Genomic DNA, 23,271 nt, shown 5'->3' with positions numbered 1-23,271 from the left:
ATGTTTTAGAAATTTGGGTTTCCTTAGCATTACATTGGCTTCAGCAGAGAAGGAACGGTAATTGGTGATGACTTTTCATGTAGGTGGATCACCACCCAGTTTCCTGTTGAAGGGCAGTATTCTCAGGGTTCCCATCAGAAAACAGCATTTTCAGAGGGGTTATAGGTAACCTGTAGTATTCTGGGCATTGGATGGAAGAGAGTAGAGGGCTCAAGAGAGCACTAGTGGAACAAGGAAAGGAAGGTACACCTTTGTCCAGATCTTTGTACTTTTGCATCTGATAATTGTGTTCCTGACAATGAGACCTGCTGTTAGAGTGTGACTTCTCCAACACTTATCAAAGAGGAATTCCTGTTGCTGGGCTGTCTTATTTTCAGTGTGTTACAGTAAGTTCTTGTCTCTTCATTGACGACTTTCTTTCCTCTGTTTGGGGCCTGTGATTTGGTAGTGGCCAGCTGAATACGTTAGCATGTCTGGTACTTCTCGGTGACTTCTGTTAAGAATGACGAAGGAAAGAAGGAACTGTTTTTCAACTTGTGATATTAACTCCCTAAGAGAATATTCTTCAACATGTATCATATAATGCAAAGGAAACCGCACATATTAAGTTTTATTCTCCCAGGGAGAGAAGGGCTGTTATAAAATTCAATGATTTAAATGACACAGTAATAAACATGCTATATATTCATTGCCTTCCTCATTATTTTAAGAATCAACAGACCTTAACAATTTTCAATCTAGGAATAAAGTAGTTTGTGGACCTGAGAAGTCACAGTTAGTCCTTAGCCCACAATCAATTAACCATGTTTTCTCTTGTCCCAAAAAGGTGCTTAGCCTTATGTGAATGGTCTTTGTGTTTATAAACATGCAAATACAGTTTTTATGGTTAAATGAGAGCAATATTTTGCTTTCCTCCTGTATCTTTAAGTCTATGTGACATCATTTGAAAATGAACAACTGTATAAAGGAATTTTTGTTCATTCCCCAGATTTCTTAATTCATAATATGTACTAGCCTATATGTGATTTGACACAGGCAGGCATTCAGGCTGACATTAAAGAACTGCCCTAAGGATTTATGCCGTTACTGGAGACTAGAGGCACAAGAACTAATCATTCACTTCCATCTCCTCCCATGAATCATTTCACAGGTTCCTGTTCTACCCTCTATTCTGAACTAAGATAACTCTTTGAAGTCAAAGGCAGTCTCATATAGTAAAGAAAGAACAAAAATCAATCACAGTCAGGTTGCTTTTCCAATTATGGTTATTTGAACACATCTAATAACCTTAATAAGTATGAAATTGTAATTTGGTGAAAAATAACAAAGATGTCATTGGTTTGTGTGCTGGAAATCATACTTATGATCATGTTAAAGATAGATGGCAGAATACTATTACTTTCACTAGACTGTAATGTCAAGGCAAAACAAAATACACACAAATAGGTAGCTGTGACAGGGTAAGAAATCGCCGTTCCTTTGTTTTGTATTATTCCTCCACTGTCCAAAGGACAATGACATAACTGAGAGAAAAGGTTAAAGCTCACTTTAGATTCTGCCTTTGAAACATACCAAACATTGGGCATAGTGGCTCATGTATATAATCCCATCAATTTAGGAGGCTGAGGTGGGAGGATCACTTGAGCCTAGAAGTTTAAGATTAGCCTGGGCAACATAGGGAAACCATGTCTCCACAAAAAAAAAAAAAAAAAAAAAAAAAAAAAAAAAATCCCAGAGAGATAAATGAATTCTGTTTACATACCCACATCCTTAAATCCAATAACTATGCCAAGTTTTGTGCTAAGATATTTCAGCGTGGATATCACAAAATACACAGCAAATTAACAAGATCATTCACAAAGCACTAAACACAGAAAGAACATAAACACATTAGATTTAGTGTGAACAATTGAAGGAGAAGGTGCCAATGCTAGTTTATAAAGTGGCCAATAATTCATCAAGTTGCTGTTAATGCCGAACCTACACTCTGGGGCTAATTGCAGCTATAATTAGTGGCACACGGTTAGACCCTGTATGAATGAAACATTGCTGTAGACGGATTAAACACAAGGCCAGTCTCCGGTAGCTCATCTTTTGTTAGCTGGTCCAGATACGTTAAAAATTTATCAACAAACACTGCAGGAAATTAAATAGCCTGCAGGAAAGAATAGTAAAAGAAGTATCTACATTACATGTAGCAGGAAAAAAGGTTACTTCTCCTACAGCACAGATTTTTGTGCTGGTATATTTTCATACTGTGACTGCTCACATGGCTGAAAGTAGTCTCAAGATAAAGGGTCTCCCCAGTGAACTTGTAGATGTAAAACCTCAGAGTTAGAAGTCTTATATATTTTCTTTGATTCTGCTCCACAAATGTGGAATTCAAAATATAGGTATATTGGGTTTATTTGAAATAGCCTGTTTCAAATTAATGCTGCATGTATATATATATTAAATTCAGGGTTTTTCCCTTTGAAAAAGCATTAATATCTTATCTACAGATAGCTTTCAGAATTTCAAATCATGTTAGAACATTTTCTAAAGTGCTTTCCATAGAACATTACTCCCAGGGTCAAACACAAATTGAAAAAACTGCTTTGTCAATTCACCTCTTGGAAACCACAGTGTATGCCAGCGTGTTAGATGTTCTAGGTGTGCCTGCAGCAAACACAAGTAAACAGAAGCTCTGTTTACACGAGTAAGTGTTTCCCAAATTCACTTCACCACACAACCTCCTTCTGCTGCTCAAATAACATCTCGTAATTTCCCATGGAAGCTTCATTTCAAGAAATCAACTTAGGAAAATGTTGAGTTGGAATAACATTCAAATGTCATTCCAACAACACCCAAAACTAGAATATTTTGGTTTAATATTTCCATTGCCAGAACATTTCAAGAATATGTTTTGAACTTAACACCTCCCATTTGATTTTTGTTTGAGAAGCGAGTCAGTGACCTCAGGCTGAAGTTACATACACGTTCTGACAGGAGCTAGCTGTACTATTAAAGGGGTTAATGACAATACTCAACAGGCATCCAAAAGAAAACCCTGTTCATGCTAGTTAAGCTAGTTTGTTTATTCAGAAGTCAAAAATATGTATGAAATGCATATCTTTACTGTTGTTAGAGATATTAGTAAATTACTAATAGTAAATTATTCTAATGACAGGCTTATTTCCTTATTAAGCTCCTAATATTGGGTATTTCAAAATAAAACATGACATTGATGTCTCTGCTTTGTTATCACCTCTGCATTTATGCCTTTTTAAAAATGGATCATATCTTATCTTCATGTCTTCTTTTTATTCTAGTCAGAAAAAAAACCCACTCTTAGCCTGTTCAAAAGATACAGACATTTTAAATGACTTCCAGAGATAATATTTATCCCAGAAGTAAGCATTACTGACAGCAGAAACAGGACAGGTTGCATTGAAAGATATATTTTGAGTTAGAAAATATATCTTTGATCTCAGAGTTTCAAACTACTTTAGATAAATGCTTTTCTTAACATCGCATATGATCAGGATGTCCATGTTCTCCTGCCTACTCCTAGACCATTTCTCCATCCTTAAGCCAGAGAAACATCAAAGCAAAATGCAAGCTTTACTTTTTTATGAGAACTCCCTATGTATTCCAGCTAGCAAAGATGACTTCTTCCTGAATAGTACAATTTTAATTACTGATGCTATAAAACATAGTATTTTGGTACTATATTGGATCCCTCAAATAGGTTCATATTGCATCCCTAAAAAGAATAAACTTTCTTTGAAGACCGAGAACCTAATTTTTTTTTCTGCTGGATTTACCACACAGTGGGAGGAACATATGTATCAAATAAATACCTAATTGGTTAATTGTTTAAAGAAAATGTATTGATGTAAAGGTGTCAATATGCTTAGAAAAATCTCTTAATGTTTAAGTACATGAGCGAAGGCCCAGGTGAACTGAAAGGACTCAAGAGACAGACCCAATATTCTTCGTTAAGATCAAGCTTGCCCACCCCATGGCTCACGGGCTGTATGCAGCCCAGGACACTTTTGAATGTGGCCCAACGCAAATTCATCAACTTTCTTAGGACACTGTGAGATTTTTTTTTTTTTTTTTTGCTATTTTTTTAAAGCTCATCAGCTATGTTAGTGTTAGTGTATTTTATGTGTGTCCCAAGACAATTACTCTTCTTCCAATGTTGCCCAGGAAAGCCAAAAAATTGGACATCCCTGATCTAGATAATGTTTGCGTAACTGGACACTACAAGTAAGCTATACACAACCAATAATCATGAATTCCCTGTCATTAGTGCTCAAAATACATTTAAAATGTAATTTTCAGTGTTTATGTAAAATGAGGACTATAATACTACCTCTCTGAGTTATTTTCAGGTCTAAATAACATGTCCAAGGTGCCAAGAATAACATTTCAAGCACTCATATTATAAATGTTGATTTACTTTTCACCCTTTATCAGGTCCTCCAGGTTTAATTTGGACCCACACTTTCTTTCCTTTCTGCTTTTTATTTTTTTTTTAAAAAAACCTAGTTGCTTTGCTCCAGTAATTTGTAAGAAAAATAAGTGTGATTAGCATTCATAAGACTAACATAAAATATTAGGAGTACAAAAGGAAAAGGAAAACATTTTATTGAAACTTTTTAATGTTATACCTCCACAAACATTAAGGTATCTTTTTTTAATATTTTTATTTTATTATACTTTAAGTTCTGGGATACATGTGAAGATCTTGCAGTACCTTTACATAGGTATACACATGCTATGGTGGTTTGCTGCCGCCACCCCCGATTACCTACATTAGCTATTTCTCCTAATATGCCCTCCCCAACCTCTGACGCCCTGCTATCACTCCCCCAGGCTTCCACCCCCTCCAACAAAACCCAGTGTGTGATGCTCCCCTCCCTGTATCCATGTGTTCTTCTTGTTCAACACCCACTTATGAGTGAGAACATGCAGTGTTTTGTTTTCTGTTCTTGTGTCAGTTTGCTGAGAATGATGGTTTCCAGATTCATCTATGTCCTGCAAAGGACATGAACTCATCCTTTTTCATGGCTACGTAGTATTCCATGGTGTATATGTGCCACATTTTCTTTATCCAGTCTATCCTTGATGAGCATTTGGGTTGGTTCCAAGTCTTTGCTATTATAAACAGTGCCACAAGGAACATAAGTCTGCATGTGTCTTTATAATAGGACGATTTATACTCCTTTGGATATATACCCAGTAATGGGATTGCTGGGTCAAATGGTATTTCTACTTCTAGATCCTTGAGGAATCACCACACTGTCTTTCACAATTGTTGAACTAATTTACTGTCCCACCAAAGTGTAAAAGTGTTCCTATTTCTTCACATCTTTTCCAGCATCTGTTGTCTCCAGATTTTTTAATGATCGCCATTCTGCCTGGCCTGAGATGGTATCTCAATGTTGTTTTGATTTGCATTTCTCTAATGACCAGTGATGATAAGCATTTTTTCATATGTTTCTTGGCCTCATATATGTCTTCTTTTGTAAAGTGTCTGTTCATATCCTTCGCCCACTTTTGAATGGGTTTGTTTGTTTCTTGTAAATCTGTTTTAGTTCTTTGTAGATTCTGGATATTTTCCCTCCATCAGATGGGTAGATTGCAAAATTTTTTCCCATTTTGTTGCTTGCTGGTTCACTCCAATGATTGTTTCTTTTGCTGTACAGAAGCTCTAGAGTTTAACTAGATCCCATTTGCCTATTTTGGCTTTTGTTGCCATTGCTTTTGGTGTTTTAGTCATGAAGTCCTTGCCTATGCCTATGTCCTGAATGGTATTATATAGGTTTTCTTCTGGGGTTTTTATGGTGTCCGGTCTTTTATTTAAATCTTTAATCCATCTGGAGTTAATTTGTGTATAAGGAGTAAGTAATGGGTCCAGTTTCTGCTTTCTGCACATGGTTAGCCAGTTTTCCCAACACCATTTATTAAACAGGGAATCATTTCCCCATTGCTTGTTTTTGTCAGGTTTGTCAAAGATCAGATGGCTGTAGGTGTGTGGCATTACTTCTAAGGCCTGTGTTCTGTTCCATTGGTCTATCTCTCTGTTTTGGTACCAGTACCATGCTGTTTTGATTACTGTAGCCTTGTAGTATAGTTTGAAGTCAGGTAGCATGATGCCTCCAGCTTTGTTCTTTTTGCTTAGGACTGTCTTTGCTATGTGGGCTCTTTTTTGGTTCCATATGAAGTTTAAGGTGGTTTTTTCCATTTCTGTGGAGAAGGTCCATGGTAGCTTGATGGGGATAGTACTGAATCTATAAATTACTTTGGGCAATATGGCCATCTTCACGATATTGATTCTTCCTAACCATGAGCATGGCAAACAATACAAAAATAGGGAATACTCCCTAAATCATTTTATGAGACCAACATCATCCTGATACCAAACCCTGGCAGAGACACAACTAAAAATGAAAATTTCAGGCCAATATCCATGATGAACATAATGGAAAAATCTTCAATAAAATACTGGCAAACTGAATGCAACAGCACATCAAAAAGCTTATCCATTATAATCAAGTAGGCTTCATTCCAGGGATGGAAGGCTGGTTCAACAAACGGAAATCTATAAACATAATCCATCACATAAACAGAACCAAAGACAAAAACCACATGATTATCTCAACAGATGCAGAGAAGGCCTTCAACAAAATTCAACAGCCCTTTATGCTAAAAACTCTCAATAAACTAGGTATCAATGAAACATATTTCAAAATTTTTAGGTTTTTTTTTTTTTTGAGACGGAGTTTCATTCTTGTTACCCAGGCTGGAGTTCAATGGCGCGATCTCGGCTCACGGCAACCTCCGCTTCCTGGGTTCAGGCAATCCTCCTGCCTCAGCCTCCTGAGTAGCTGGGATTACAGGCACGTACCACCATGTCCAGCTAATTTTTTGTATCTTTAGTAGAGACGGGGTTTCACCATGTTGACCAGGATGGTCTCGATCTCGACCTCCTGATCCACTCGCCTCGGCCTCCCAAAGTGCTGGAATTACAGACTTGAGCCACCGCGCCTGGCCAATTTTTAGTTTTTGAGTAGAAATCTCACTCTGTTACCCACACTGAAGCCCAGTGGCAGGATCTTGGCTCACTGCAACCTTCTCCCCCCGGGTTCAAGCGAGTCTCCTACCTCAGACACCCAAGTAACTGGGATTACAGGCACCCACCACCACACCAGGCTAATTTTTATATTTTTAGTAGAGATGGGATTTTAATATGTTGGCCAAGCTGCTCTAATTCCTAACGTGGTGATCTACCCACTTTGGCCTCCCAAAGGGCTGGGATTACAGGGTGAGCCACCACGCTCAGCTGACTTTAAGATACCTTAAGTAGAGTCATTTCTCCATTTTGTCATACAGAGGCTCTAGTTTTTAGTAAATGAGTTTTTAAGTAAGAGCATACCTCTTTTACTTTGTTCATAATTTTAAAAAAAGTTCTAAGAACTCCTTCTGAAGCCTAATATCTGGTTACTATACCCAACATGAAATTCTTAAAAAGTTGTATTTTGGAATTCTTAACATAAATTTAGCCAAATACAGAGGTAACTCAATGTTATCTTTTTTTAGTGCTAGTAATAATTTAAATAAGATTCCATTCAGATTCTAAATATACTGAACATATTTCCCACATTCTCGTAATTGTTAGAGAGTTGATTGGAATGCTGGTACTGCAATACATATTTCACCTTTCTTCCTGTATTATTAACTGCTCCAACTTTCTTACTATAAAAGAGTTACCAACGGGAGTCCCCTTCAATAGACAATCAGCTTCCCTCAATTACTCTAAGCACAAATATTCCCTTCTACCTGAACCCCCCCCCAGCTTTTTGTCAGATGAGCTTTTCATCAATCCCCTGCACTTCTCTTTGATGTTATCTCAGAAGCTACAAGTCAATAAGACTGGCAGGAGAATGGAGGATAACTGGGGAGATGGTTCAACGGTAGCGAGAGCTACTGGAATAATCCCATTCATTAACAAACTCCAGGCAGTGTTTCTGCTAGCGGAGAATGCAGCACGGCTGATGTTCAGCATGTTTGACGGCATGTTGGGTGTCTGGTGATTTTTTTCACTCATGTTCATAATGCTCATGGGATATTGTTAGTGCTCCTGAAGAAAGTGTGGGGAGAAAGACAACAACTTTGCATTTATTTATTTCAAAAACCAGCATGACTATCAAACTCTATAACCTTAAAGAAGTAATGAGAAAGATCTAATTAAAGAAAAAAATGGGGGAAAAATGAGTATTTTAGTTTATTTGGGCAACGGTAATAAAACACCACAAACTGGTAGCTTATAAACAACGGAAGTTTACTTCTCACATTTCTGGACCTTGGGAAGTCCAAGATCCATGCACAGGCAGATTCAGTGTCCGCTTAGCACCTTCTCATTCTGTCCTCACGTGGTGAAAGTGACAAGGGGTCTCTCTCAGGCTTCCATTCTCATGACCTAATCATCTCCTAAAGACCTCATTTCCAAATATCATCACCTTGGGAGTTAGGACTTCAATATAAGAGTTTTGGGGGGATACAAACATTCAGACCATAGCAGTAAGAAAACAATTTTTGAATATTTTCTAGCTGCAAATATTCTGCTTGGCACTATAATTCTCCTAACAACCTTGAGTGGTAGAATTACTACTAAAATAAAGATTGTAGACTCAGGGCAGTAATGAACAAGATAACTCAGCTAGTAACAGGCAGGTGAGATATCTGAATCCAAGTATGCTGTGATTTTAAAGCCCATTTGTTTTTACTATGTCATCATGTGTTTTTAGGCTCTAACTTTCAGTCCGGCCCATTTATCTCATTGCTTGCCTTTTTTTCCCCCCAACTCTTCCTTTTTGTTCCCAATATTCAGTCTTCAAGTTAAGCTTTTGCATGACCTTGCCTAAAGTTTATCCTAAAAAATAAATACTTGTACAGTAAATGAATGAATGAATAAGTCGGTGAATTCCTATCTTCTTTGACCTCACCCATGCATCACAGAATGTCCCATTCTCTTTATTTACTATGTAACCCTGTCTCCATTCATTTGGCTGTTCTGTGTTGATGACTGAATATGTGGTGGGTGCAGATAAGTCTGTGCGAAACTCATGTTTTCAAAACATGCCTACTGGGTTTTCCAGAAGTTCACAAAGAATGGTTAAAGCAAAATCAATAACTGGGCTATGAACAAGAAAACTGAGATGCAAAAATCATTTTTAAAAAAAATTTTAGTGCCATAGGGCAAGAACAAATAAGACAATTTTGCTTCTCCCCACTCCCCGGTCTTATCAAATATTAATGAAAAGCAGGTAGGCTCAATATTCAGATGGGACAAATTCTAACACTCAGTTCAGATGCTGCCTAATCCTTTTTCTCAGAATCCTTCGTTGAATTTGTAACCTGGGCCACTTGCACATCTTCTGCCCTCCACACACATTGTTTAAAGTCTAATTCCCTTACCAGAAGAAAAATGCCTCAAGGAGAGGAATATCTCATTAATTTTTTTAAAGTTTAATTTAATTTAATTTAATTATTTTTTGAGACAGCGTCTTGCTCTGTCACCCAGGCTGGAGTGAAGTGGCATGGTCTCGGCTCACTGCAACCTCTGCCTCCTGCGTTCAAACAAGTCTCCTGCCTCAGGAGATTACAGACATGCACCACCATGCCCAGCTAATTTTTGTATTTTTGGTAGAGACGGGGTTTCACCGTGTTGGCCAGCTTGCTCTTGAACTCCTCACCTCATGATCTGCCCACCTTGGCCTCCCAAAGTGCTAGAGCCACTGTGCATAAGCCACTGTGCCTGGCCTTTTAAAAAAAAAATTTGAGATTTAAAATTTCTGGCTACATTATCAGGCTGGCCTCAAACCTCTGGGCTCAAGTGATCCTCTTGCCTCAGCCTCCTGAGGACCTGGGACTACTGGCATGTGCCACTGCACCCAGCTTCACTGACATACATGTATCAGTACAGTATTAAGTACACAGTAGGAGTACAGTAAATATTTATGAAAAGGAAAGCACTAAGCTTTGTAGTTTCCACATAATGAATCTTGACCTCCTTCATCTGCCATCTACCACCTCAATACTGCATTTATTGTTTCCCTTACATTAAGATTCCTAGAAAGGGCTGTCTAGATTCACTGTCTCCAATTCTCCTCTATCCCATCTTTGATATAGTTTGCATATTTGTCCCTGCCCAAATCTCATGTTGAATTGTAATCCCCAGTGGTGGAGGTGAGTCCTGGTGGGAGGTGATTGGATCATGGGGGTGGATTTCTCATGACTGGTTTAGCACCATCCCCTTGGTGCTATTCTTGTGAGAGTGAGTTCTCATAAGGTCTAGTCATTTAAAAGTGTGTGGCACCTCCCCAACCCTTGCTTCTGCTTTTGCCATGCAATGCACCTGCTCCTCCTTCACCTTCTGCCATGACTGGAAGCTTCCTGAGGCCTCCCGAGAAACAGATGCTGCTATGCTTCCTGTATAGCCTGCAGAACCTTGAGCCAGTTAAAACTCTCCTTTTATAAATTACCCATTCTCAGGGATTTCTTTATAGCAATGCAAGAACGACTTAATACTGTTTTAGATTCATACCAAATAAGCTTTTGCCCCCATCACTCTTCCATACTGGCTTTAATTGAGAAAACTGATGACCTCCAAGTTGCTAAATTCAATGGTCAATTATTAGTTTTCATTTGACTTGATGTATCAGCAGAGTTTGCAATGGGTTATCATTCTCTCTTTTTGATAGATTATATTTACTTTGCTTCCAGAATACCAAATTTTATTTATTTTCCTCTTAACCCATATATCTTTCACTGGCTCCTCCCCTTCTTTTCAAACTCTCAATAATGGAAGGTCTCAGCCCCTTAGTCTCAGCAAGATCCTCCTCCCTCATCTGCCCATATTCACACTCTTTGTGATCTCAATCATCTAGATGTGGGGAATCCCAAATTTTATCTCTAGCCCAGATTTCCCTCCCAAACTGTTTTTGCATGTCCAATTGCCTCTTTTACATATCTTGACCTTTTATCTCAAACCCACCCCACTCACAGTTTTTGATCTCAGTGGAGAGCTACTTCATCTTTCCAACTGCCTAAGCCGAAGGTTTTTCTTCTTTTCCCATACCCCACATCTAACCCATAAAGAAATATTATTGACTCTCTACTCTAAATAGTTGCAGAATTCCTATCACTTCCTATCACATCTCACAGTTTCATTCATTACCACCCTGTGCACTTTGCCATAACAAGGTCTCCTCTTGCCTCACTAGAGTCTGTTTCCAAACCAGCAGTGAAAATGATACTTTAAAACAGTAAATCAGACCCACCTACCTCCAGGCGGATCTCTTCCCTCAAGAGAAACACTCCTGGGTTTCAGAAAGCCTTCTGTTTTATTTTTCTAACTCTTGAGAAGTCTGGGATACTGTAGATTCTGTCCATGGAGTGTGAGAAAATCATTGTCATTGTTAGGGAATCTTCTTTGAACTTGCCTGGGTGAGTCTACCCTGCATCTAGTGTGACCATTAAGAGTATTATAGGCTGGGCATGGTAGCTCACACCTGTAATCTCAGCACTTTGGGAGGCAAAGGTGTGTGGATCACCTGAGGTCAGGAGTTCAGGACCAGCCTGGCCAACATGGTAAAACCCTGTCTCTACTAAACATACAAAAATTAGCCAGGTGTGGTGGCAGGCACTTGTAATCCCAGCTACTCAGGAGGCGGAGGCAAGAGTATCACTTGAACCCAGGAGACAGAGGTTGTAGTGAGTCAAGATCATGCCACTGCACTCCAGCCTGGGCAACAGAGCAAGACTCTGTCATTCATTCATTAATTCATTCATAAATAAACAAATAAATAAAGTATTGTAGGTGCTAGAGGAAGACTTCATGGATTTCAATCCATTTCTACCATGTCTGAGTTTCATTTTCTTTCACTACAAAACCAGAACCGAAACATTGTTGCCGGGATGTAATGTCTTGAAATGCAAAGCCCTTAGACTAGTACCTGCCAAAGAGTAAACGCTCACAAATATCTGCCATCATTGTGTTTAGAAAACAAATGAATCAAAACACAGGTAATATAATTAATTACGTTTACTTTTAGAAAGTCCATGTACCTGCCTCTCATTTTGGGGGTCTAGAATGTCAGTATACAGTTGCCTTCTGAAAGCAACTTGAGAAGTGCTTATAATACACTGTACCTACTATCTACTGGGTTTGGGCAAAAATGTCAGAAAAACACTCCTTTCAAGTTATGGAGATTACAGTCTTCATTGTTTAGTGACCTTATTTTCATACCTCTTCTATATCAGATAAGAGACTTTGACATCGGAATCGTAAAACCACTGATACTGGTGTGTGTGTGTGTGTGTGTGTGTGTGTGTTGGAGGGCAAATACATAGATTTTTATCCTTTAAGGTATAATTGTGGTAATATTTCTGAGAAAAATATGCCTTAATCCAACTAAGCTTTCCATTTCAGTGCTGGAAAAGATTACTGTAATGAGAGTACAAATAAGCATACTAGATATGACAGGCTGGGTTAGAATTAACTGATATTACGGCAGCCTTTACACACTTGTCACAAATCAAGCACACTTCAGGAGAGTATGATCACCCTCACCCTGGACTGGACTGAACTACCCAGTCTTCTCCCCTCTTCTGTTCATACAGGTCTGTGTGTCTGTGTTTGTCTACCACTCTCTTCCCTATTTCTCTGTGGCATCAAGCTCCAAAAAAGCACCCAGTGAACCTTACCTCCTGCTATCTGTGCCCTTGCATTCCCTGCACTGAATAAGCTAACCGGTATGACCAAAAAAGACATTGCAGGAGTACAGGTGTGTTTAACTTCTGAATCTAGATCATTTAAAAAAAATACAGCTGCCCTCCTGCTTGCTACTGAAGATTACTTGCTCTGGGGGAAGCCAATCCTTATGTAATGAGGACACTCAAGCAGCTCTTTGGAGAGGCCCGTATTGATAGGAATTCAGCCTCACACTCATCACTACCACCAGCTGGTACCAACTTGTCAGCCACATGGAATCTGATGCCTGATACCAGGACAATCCAGCTATACAAGACCTTAAGCTTGAAACATCTAGCCAACCCCAAATTCCTGACCCACAGAGAAGCTCTGAAAGATAATACATGTTTATTGTTGTGTTAAGCCACCTAGTTTTGGAGCAATTTGTTACACACAACAGATAACTAACATCCTCTCAATCGCTTGCTGTCCCTTTCCAGGTGGCTTTGTCTGCAGCATTTTATCTTTGTATGCCCACTGCCTTTTTGCCTTCTCGTTCCTTGTGCTCTTTCTGCTTTTTTAGGCCACCATAAAACAGAAAAATCATTTTTAGTGTTTTTATATGTTTGTTCAAAAGAGTTTAGGGTCCCTTTCAAAAACGTGACAAATAAGATGTTTTATTTATTTATCTTTGTTTCTAAAAGAAAATGACCACTTTTTCCTCCCCTTCTTTGGGGGTTATCTGGACTGTTTTCTTTTCCCCTCCTTATCTTTATTTTCTCCTGAGCTATCAACCTGAGAAAGGTAATGGTGAAGTCAGAGAAAAAAGGTTCCTCAACAGTTATTTAATGAAGATGGAAACATAATCATTAAAACAGAACACTTTATGCTTAATAGCACTGTAAACGCTCAAACACCACTGTACTGTATGTGATTACTGAAAAGCCTACAACTGAGCAAGAATGAGCATAGTGGGGGAAAAGCATGGAAAATATTATGTATTAATGATCTCAGTTCCTGTCCAAAAACCACTTTTGCTGTCTTCATTCAAATAAATGGTAAAGTAAGACCATATTGTTATATTGAATTTGATTGGACCTTGTAAAGTTTTCAAAATTGAATAGTCCAATTCTAGACACATTTCAAAAGCAACATACATACAGAAGGCTGTTCTCTACCCTGTATTGTCTACTTTTCTAATATTTTTAATATGATAAATCTTTTTGCTTTAGTTTTGCAGTTATCAATTTTTGGCATCCTAGAAACTCCACAATGATGAAAAAGAACAGGTGCTCACAACAAAGCAGAATTACCAACATGTTTATGGCCTTATCATTTGACAGGGAAGGTCAAAGCTCTCAGAGTTTATTCATAACCCTGCACCGGCTTTCAATTCTTTGAAAATTGCTCCTTGATACCCAACTTCCCTGAAATCACAGAGAGTGGCAGCCACTCTCTTAAGGTATAAATCAGATTCTAAATAACTGATGGTGCTTTTTTCCTCCAGAGTTGGACAAGAAAAGCACTGCATTTTCATTGCTGAATGCCAATACTTAGAAAAACCGGTGCACCAAAGATGTTTTTAGGGTTTAATTTCTAAAGTCATCTGTAAGAAACTGCCTGTGAGATTATTTAAAAAAAAGAAAAAAAAGGTCCTGCTCTTGTGTGTCCCTAGAATTTTAATAACCTCTCTTCTTTCATTCTCCAAATCTCCAAATTCAAATTTAACACAACCACAAACTTAGTGACTGTTCATCACTATAAAATCTATGACGATGTAGTTGTTCCATACTTAAGAAGATGTGGATAATTTTGGCTCACTGTAATACCAGCTAATGACACAATGGCAAGTGAAAATAGGCACATATATGCATATGCAACTATTTAGAAAAAAACAAGTAAAATTAAGGGCAAATAAAAAAAGACAGGAAAAAATCTTGTGAGTTTTTCTCTATGAGATATCAGTAATTTTTGCAGGGTTCATTAAGAAGTAGGTCATGGGCACTCTTTATTCTAATAATTAGTAACATTATTTTAGAATATTTGGCATTTAGCAGCTCAGTCATGGTAGCTTGACATGTCTTCTGAAATGTACTAACATACCTGGTGAATGGTCTGAAAGCCATACAGAGTGAAAAACAGGAATCTTTAATCTGCTGCCATGTTTTCAACTCATGAGTTATCAATACACCCTTTGTAAAAATAAAATGTTTTTTTTTTTTCATTTAGCTGTTTAATAAAATTAATATAATCATATTGAGGTTTATCCAGAGGTCTGTGTTGTCACAGAATACTGGTATTCATTTTCAGTTACTATATTTAAGCTTCAATTTATAATTGGTTAGCATCAAACAGAACCAAAACAATCAGCATCATTGTAGTGAGAATCAGCATAGACTCTGGCATTTGCTTACCTGTGGACAAATTCTATTGTGCTACTTATTGGCTGTGTGACTTTGGACAGTTAAATTAATCTCTCTGTGCCTCAATTCCTTCATCTGCAAAATTGGGGTAATGATATTTGTCATGGCTAATAACTGAGATGGTTTTAATGTGAGAACAAGCATGTGTATCAATTCAGAAGGCAGCAGTTGTCACAGCATGTCATATGAATCAAAGTTCATTGTACAGTACTATACATGCGCTGTTGTAAGGCATACATGATAGAGAACTCCAGTGAATGGGTATCAATAGCAACAAATCCAGTGAGCATCCCTGGAAGTCTGTAAAGGAACCTGTCTCCTGTAGGGTATCAAAAACTGATATCAGGTCTAGGACTTAATTATAGGTCGCAGGGCTCCCTTGAAGGTTAAATTCTCAGCATATTCTTTTTCCTCAAGTCTGCTACATCAAGGTCAGGGATTTAACTGGGAAGGAGTAGGACCCAGAAAAACAGAATAGGAATATCTGAGTTCATGAACTCAAAAAACTTTGCATTGCTAGAGTCACCTGAAATCTATGGATTTCAGAAGTGGTTTTCTTCCCAGTTAAAGGCTAGCACTCCCCTTCTCCTTGAGATTATTTAGAACCTCTGCCTTATGAGGCAACATGTCACCCTTCTGATTTTACCCCTCTCCTCCCCTTCTGGCCACCAGTTCAATAACAAAGGTGAAGGCCCAACATAAGCCAGCCATGAAAGGGCTGGCACTGCTGAGGGAACAAGGGACTACATTCCAATGGAGGCATGGGACCTAGTCATCTAGGCTCAATAAAGAGACTGTTCCCCAAACAGGCTGGATCAAACAGGAGGACACCTAAGGTAAGATAAGGGCAAGTTTATGGATAATGAAGCACTTTGGCATGACAGAATTTATCACCCTACAGAGGACTCTGATAGACAGTGGTATTACAACTCCAGTTAGCTGTTGAAAGTTGGGAAGAAGTGATGGTTTATAGTAAATGGAATTTAAATTCCTAGAATTTCAACGGCAAATGGCGAAGGATGGAAGGGATCCAAAGGCTCAGAGAAGTGAGCATACTAGAGTAGATATGCCACTCAAGGCCAAAGTCCATCAGTTCACTATGTTCTGTGAGAAGTCTGGAGGACAAAAGTGAGAAAGAATGAGCTAGTGAAAGGGATACCAGGTTCCAAAAGAAGTCCTGTGGAAGCTGTCCTCTATAGACTAAGGCTGGTAGGAAAAGATGCAAATGCTAGGAGATGCTACACAGAAGTGGGCTCCAGGAGAGCAAGTGAGATGACAGGATCCTAAAATAACAGACCAGAGGATGGCCACTAACTGTCAAAGGCAGGGTAGGCTCAATTATCACAGAGTGACAAGACAAGTTACAGTCAGGGGCACCTGAACCACAACAAACTTTGGAAATGGTTACTAGGACACAAAGTTCCAGGAGACAAGATAAATAGATTGCAACAGAAATATTGCTTCATTTATAGGATTAAAAGAAATCAATTAATAAAGTCATGATCTTGTGTCCAATTTCTGGCCATAAGCCAGAACTAGAAACCATTAACTGAAAGAGAGAATGAATTCTCAGGAGGAAGGACTCTGTGTCCCCTTGGTTATATAACTGATGATTCCCCAGTTCTTCCCTAAAGAGATATACAAGTGTTTACTGAGGCAACCATGGGAAACTCTGCGGTAACCAGTGGGCAGAGGACATCCAGATATTGCATGGAGATGAAGCCTGAATAAGAATCTGAGTTGACATTAAGACCCAGGGACCTGAAGCATCATCATGACCCACTGTCAAAGTGAGGGTAGATGGGGTAGGGAGAATAATAAATGGAGTCTTGGACCTAGTCTGGCTCACAGTAAGCCCAGTCAGTCCATAAACTATTGGGTACTTGACCAAATGGTTAGAATAGACAAACTCAATAGGTGGCAGAATTTCCACACTAATTCCTTGGCCTGTGGGATAAAAGCTACTATAGTGGGGAAGGTTAAGTAGAAGTATCTGAAACTGTCACTCTCTCTCCTCCTAAGAAGATAATTTAAAAATAACATTGAATCCAGAGGAGAAAGACAGAGATCAGAGTCACTCTTAAAGACTCCCTCACATCCTCACTTAATGCTTTACTCCAGTCCACTACAAAAATCAGAAAGATTTGAGGGAATGACGAAGTACTACGAACCCAACCAAACAGTAGCCCCAGTTGTAGCTATTCTGCCAAATGTGGTACCTGCTAGAGAATGTTAATACAGCTTCCTGGCAGAGTAGGCTACGGTAGAGTTCCTGGACTTCCCAGCAGCAGCCTGTAGCAGCCAATGGGAGGTGTGATGCACACTACTTCCAGACCTTCCATGCACCTATCTTAATTTTTCCTTTTTTTTTTTTTTGACTGTCTGAAATAGACATGAACCCTGGCCAAATCTGGAAACTCTATGTTGATAATAGTAGAGCCTAAAACACTTTGGATGCCTAAATGGCTGTGTGTGGACAAAGGAATGAGCTGTTCAACAGCATAGAGTTGACATGTAAACACAAAATATTCCTTCTTGGAATTTGAACAAGCAAAAAGGGAGGCCTTAAAATATGCAAATAGAGAACAGGGGATTACAGCAAAAGGTTAACAGAAAAGAGCTGAGAGCTAGGGTAAGAGTCACAATCACTGACTGATGAAAAACTTTGCTTTCATTCCATTCATTTGATTTACAACCATGCAGGTAATGGTTTCATGTTGCCATGAAAGAACTGATATATTTAGTAGCTTTGTTCTCTCCAATATTATTAGTTTATTTTAAAAAGAAAAGTATTTTTCTTTAATTATTTTATTTTATTTTTGAAATGGAGTCTTGCTTTGTCCCCCAGGCTGAAGTGCAGTGGCAAAATCTCGGCTCACTGCAACCTCTGCCTCCTGGGCTCAAGCGATTCTCCTGCCTCAGCCTTACTAATAGCTGGGATTACAGGCGTCCACCACCACATCCAGCTAATTTTTGTATTTTTCATAGAGATGGGGGTTTCACCATGTTGGTCAGGCCAGTTTCAAACTCCTCTTTCAGGTGATCTGCCTGCCTTGGCCTCCAAAAGTGCTGGCATTACAGGTGTGAGACTCCGTGCCTGCCATTTTTTTGCCTAAAGTTAATGTCATATTTTTAAAAAGGGATTGTTTGGTATAGAACTATAAAAGTTTGAATAAAAGTAAACAAGGATTTAGAAAGATATTCAAAGATAAGGAATATTGAAAACAGAACACATTAGCCTCAGTCCTTAGTGTAGCTCAAAATATAACTGAGAAATTGAGAAATAAACATGTAAGTAAAGACAGAAACTATGAGTCACTGTTAGAAACAAGAAGATCACTGAAATAATGGGCCTCTCTTGGTACAAGAGTGTTGCAACAACAAGCTCAGAGCTAGCCATTACTTCTTGATAAGCAAACTTACAGACTTGATACCATAAGTTATAAATTTATACTGGACAGGCGAAGTGGCTCACGGCTGTAATCCCAACAAATTGGGAGGCCAAGGCAGGTGGATCACAGGTCAGGAGTTTGAGACCAGCCTGGCCAACATGGTGAGACACCGTCTCTACTAAAAGTATCAAGATTAGCCAGGCATGGTGGCGGGTGCCTGTAATTCCAGCTACTTGGGAGGTTGAGGCAGAAGAACTGCCTAAACTGGGGAGGCAGAGGTTGCAGTGAGTGAATGGAGACTGCGCCACTGCATTTCAGCCTGGGCAACAACAGTGAAAGTGTATCTCAAAAAATTAAAAAACAAAAATTAATTAATCTATACTAATCCTGTACGTTGTCATAAAAAAATTGTTAAATCTATCTTGCTGAGAAGGTCAAAAGATTTTCCACAACATAAAAAGTTTGGCTTAAATTTCCAAGAAGTATTTGTAAGTTTGAGGCCAGAATCTGATTTTTCTTGGTGTAAAAATCTTTTCTTTCATCTAATGCCATAACTGTTTCTCATTGAATATCAACTTCATTCAACATAAGTTAACTTACTGTGACATCAGTGACATAATTTTAAATAATTCAAAATTTTGAAAAAGACTGAAGGTTTTCTCCAAGTAAGAAACACAGGTAAAGGTATATTTCCTCTGTATTAGTCCATTTTCATGCTGCTAATAAAGACATACCTAAGACTAGGGGGAAAAGAAGGTTTAATTGGACTTACAGTTTTGCATGGCTGAGGAGGCCTCAGAATCATGGTGGGAGGCAGAAGGCACTTCTTACATGGCAGCGGCAAGAGAAAATGAGGAAGATGCAGAAGTGGAAACCCCTGATCAACTCATCCAATCTCGTGAAACTTATTTACTATCATGAGAATAGCATGAAAAAGACCAGCCCCCATAATTCCATTACTTCCCCCTTCCCCCACTCCACATGTGGGAATTCTGGGAGATACAATTCAAGTTAGATTTGGGTGGGGACACAGCCAAACCATATCATCCACCTTTTAAAATATACTTTCGAGTAAAATAAACTAATTAACAGATAACTTCACATCTCAATGAAGAATCTCAAAACAGTCAAATTCTAACTTTGATATTGGTTACCTTTATTGAGAAATACAGAGCTGCTCCTTTACACATTGCTAGAGACTTACACTGAAATAGTCATTTACAGACTTGTTGAATCTTATTTTTTATATTTTAACCAAAATGTCTTATTTGGTATTTCTACCCCCAGAGTCAAACAGACTGAAACTGATAAACAAATTCCTTGAGAGAGATAATTAAATATGTCATCCATCACTCTTCAATTATTTTTGCCAAATTTTGTGAAGTAGTTCTCTGAATATGGAGATTTTAGCAGTCCAGGTACAATCATTCCTATGCCACTTTACATAACCCATGTTCTTACAAAGTGCAGTTTAAAACAAGGCCAATGACCTCATTGCTGAATTAAGATCTTGTTATTGTAGAAGCCTGAAAGGAAAATGTGACCGGAAAAGGGCAGAATGATTCTAGAATTCTCTGGTTATAAACATACCTTGAAAGGCATTTGCCATCCACCCACATCTTGCCTCTAACTATTAATGTAACCTTGGGTACAGAACTAGACTTTTTGGTGCCTCTGACTTCAAGTATTTTAGCCATATCAGCAAAGTCAACCTTCATGTGGAGGAAGATAGAAACGGGGGTAGGCATAAGACTCCCGTCTGCAAGCATTCCCATCCCACAGACAGGAATATCCCAGCATGAGAATGAGCTCATCAATTTTCCTAAAATCTGATGCCAACAGACATTGGTTTCCTCACTCCTATCATGCTAATTCCTTCTTAACCATCAGCCCTCTGACTATAATAGGACTTCTAATATTGTATGGCTCTTGGAGGGAAGCAGTGAAAAAATATAGATAATAGAAACCTCACATTTTTTTGATGCTGTGAGTTATTTTCTTATAAATTACCAAAGTAGTCATGAGAGATCAAGCTCACACTATTTCAGTTACTACCATAGATATAGTTCTCATTATAATGAGTGAAATTAGTTTTATAGCTTTCCATTTTTAAATATGTATGCTTTATAAGAAAAAAACCTTTATTTATCACCTTTAATTATTCTCTAATTTTGCCAGTCAAGCCAGTGGAAAAAAACAAGAAGCAAAAGATGGGTTAAAACTCCTATGCATTGCTTTTAGAAGAAACACATTACTATAACTTCACCTCTGTCCAAATTACCCAGGTTCATCAGCCTCAGTCCCCATACTAAGACCAGTTAGTCTACACAGGAGTGTTAGATCACTTTCCAAAAATCTCAAGGCTCTTGTGAAAACATAGACCAAATGAATGAGCATAGTGCCTAGTATACGAGAAAGAATAATCAGTAACACCAAACTGCTGTTTGTCTTGAAAACACAATAATTTGATTGCTTTTATATCCTAGCATCTCCATAAATGCCATCAATTCATAATTCACAGTTTGGGCATACTGTCCAGGGAGCAGTCAAAATGTGAACCCTTACCTTATGACTCTAAGTTGGACATTATGGTGGATATAAGAAGTTATTGGAAAAATATAATTTTGTAGTAATTTTAAATTCTCAATGAATTTTAAATACTACTTTAAAATTACCTCTTCAATTATTTATAAACATTGGACATTGGTAGAACAGGAGCTAGGTTTGCGTATGCAACCAATAGAGAGATAAATTAGGATTCAGGGACTGTCTTATCCAACTTTCTTTTCCTTAAGAAAAAAACCTGACATTAGAAAGTCTAAAGGGAAAGTTTTAAAAACCAGGCAGTTTTTCCCCTATTAAACAGTTTCTACTTATATTCTACTTATCTTCTGAAAGCTAAAGGATGATGCCTTATTAGCTTTGAGTGTTAATAAATGACCTCATTCAATTTAAGTAAGTTATGAAAAAATGCATTCGGAAGGGAAAGACAGTTACTACTTCCTCAAATGAGGAAAGTTAGTATCTAAATGTATCATAAATAATGTACTTTTGCAACTAAGGAAATGGTATGTATGATATATATGTATGTTTTAAAGATAAGTAGCACATTTTAACCTGTCACTTGTTCCGATACTAATGAACAAAAACATGTATATTCTCAGTCCCTTCTCCTCTAGCCTAAACTTCTAGTTTCTGCTGTATAAGAAGTCTGCATGGTATGAAAAAGGGCAGTGTCATGAGAGCACAAAATTAAGGTAACTATAATGCTTAATGACCTCAAAGAAACCTAGTTCTCCTGATCCATTTGAATAAAATAAAGTATTATTCACTTGCCCTCCGTGATTAGATGTGTTAATGCATATGCATCATGCTCAATAGTTCAGTTGGTACTTCTTATTGAATGGGAAACTTTTAGACTAATCCAGTTTTAAAATAAAAGAAGGTGTAAAAGCTAACAACATTATAAAGTTAGGAGTGATGTATAAAAAATGTGAAAGAATTAGGGCAAAATAGAATATAGAGCTCCTGTACCTATGAGTACTCATGGTTCTAACACTGACAAGATGAGCTGCTAAAATTGAGATGTGTCAAGATTTACCATTTCAGAGCTTGAGTCTAGGTGATGACAAGTCTTCTAAGCACTTAAAACTTAAATGAGTATGGAGTAGATAATGAGATTTTTTTTCTCTAAAATGTAAGCCTGATGAATGATGCTTGAAAACACCACCAGTCATTTTTATGAGTCCTCAGAAAAGCAATACAAGGCTTTTTTGGGTTTTTTTGTTTGTTTTCTTTCTCTATACCTAAAAAGATTTCCTCTACTTTAACTTTTCTAGGATGGTGACATCCCCTTCTGGAGAAAGCATTACCTCCATAAACTTAAATAGCTAAGATAATATACTTTCTTCCTACATAATAAAAACCAAACTATAAATACAGTTTAGGATATAAATTATAAACATGTATGAATAATTCTATACCCAAATTAGGATTTTAGGATTATTTACAACAACCAAAAGTACATACATGTGATAATGAATTGGTTACAGTTTATAAATAGTCAAATTACAGATAGATACTCAATTGTGCATAACTTTTTTATATAAAAACAGGAAGTCCTGTAAAACACACACACACACACACACACACACACACACACACACACACACACACAGAGTGAGGGAGGAATCTAAAATTAATGATCTTTGGGAACCTTAAAAAAAAAAAGTAGGGCCCAGCGTGGTGGCTCACGCCTGAAATTCCAGCACTTTGGGAGGCCGAGGCGGGCAAATCACGAGGTCAAGTGATCAAGACCTTCCCGGCCAACATGGTGAAACCCCATCTTTACTAAAAATACAAAAATTAGCCAGGCGTGTTAGCCGATGCCTGTAGTCCCAGGAGGCTAAGGCAGGAGGCTAAGGCAGGAGAATCACTTGAACATGGGAGGCAGAGGTTGCAGTGAGCCAAGATCACGCCACTGGGCTCCAGTCTGGTAACAGAGTAAGACTCTGTCTCAAAAAAAAAAAAAAAAAGCATATTAGCACTAATGTTTCACTCAAATATTTTTTCTGTTGTTTGCAAGCCCAGTTGTCAAAGATTAACTTCTAACACCTGACAAGAATTGTATGAAAGTGTCTTATTTCTATTGAAAAATACCTCATCAATTGAAGTATTATTTTTATTAACCATTCTGAAGTATTTTTTAACC

At 38.0% G+C, this 23,271-nt stretch overlaps 1 protein-coding gene across 17 annotated transcripts in view; it reads right to left on the bottom strand.

Moving 5' to 3' along the window:
* TPK1 (thiamin pyrophosphokinase 1) overlaps positions 1-23,271 on the bottom strand; it is a 398,562-nt gene that overhangs the window by 106,931 nt on the left and 268,360 nt on the right. Inside the window, exon 9 of one of the 17 annotated variants that reach the window (XR_008473454.2) lies at positions 250-493. The exons of the other annotated variants lie outside the window; for them this stretch is intronic. The gene's annotated coding sequence lies outside the window, so the exon portion shown is untranslated. The remainder of the gene's footprint in view (positions 1-249; positions 494-23,271) is intronic. 17 annotated transcript variants of the gene reach the window in all.

Source organism: Callithrix jacchus, chromosome 11, assembly GCF_049354715.1.
Source record: "Callithrix jacchus isolate 240 chromosome 11, calJac240_pri, whole genome shotgun sequence".
Lineage (NCBI taxonomy): Eukaryota > Metazoa > Chordata > Mammalia > Primates > Cebidae > Callithrix > Callithrix jacchus.
This window is presented reverse-complemented; position numbering and strand designations above follow the sequence as displayed.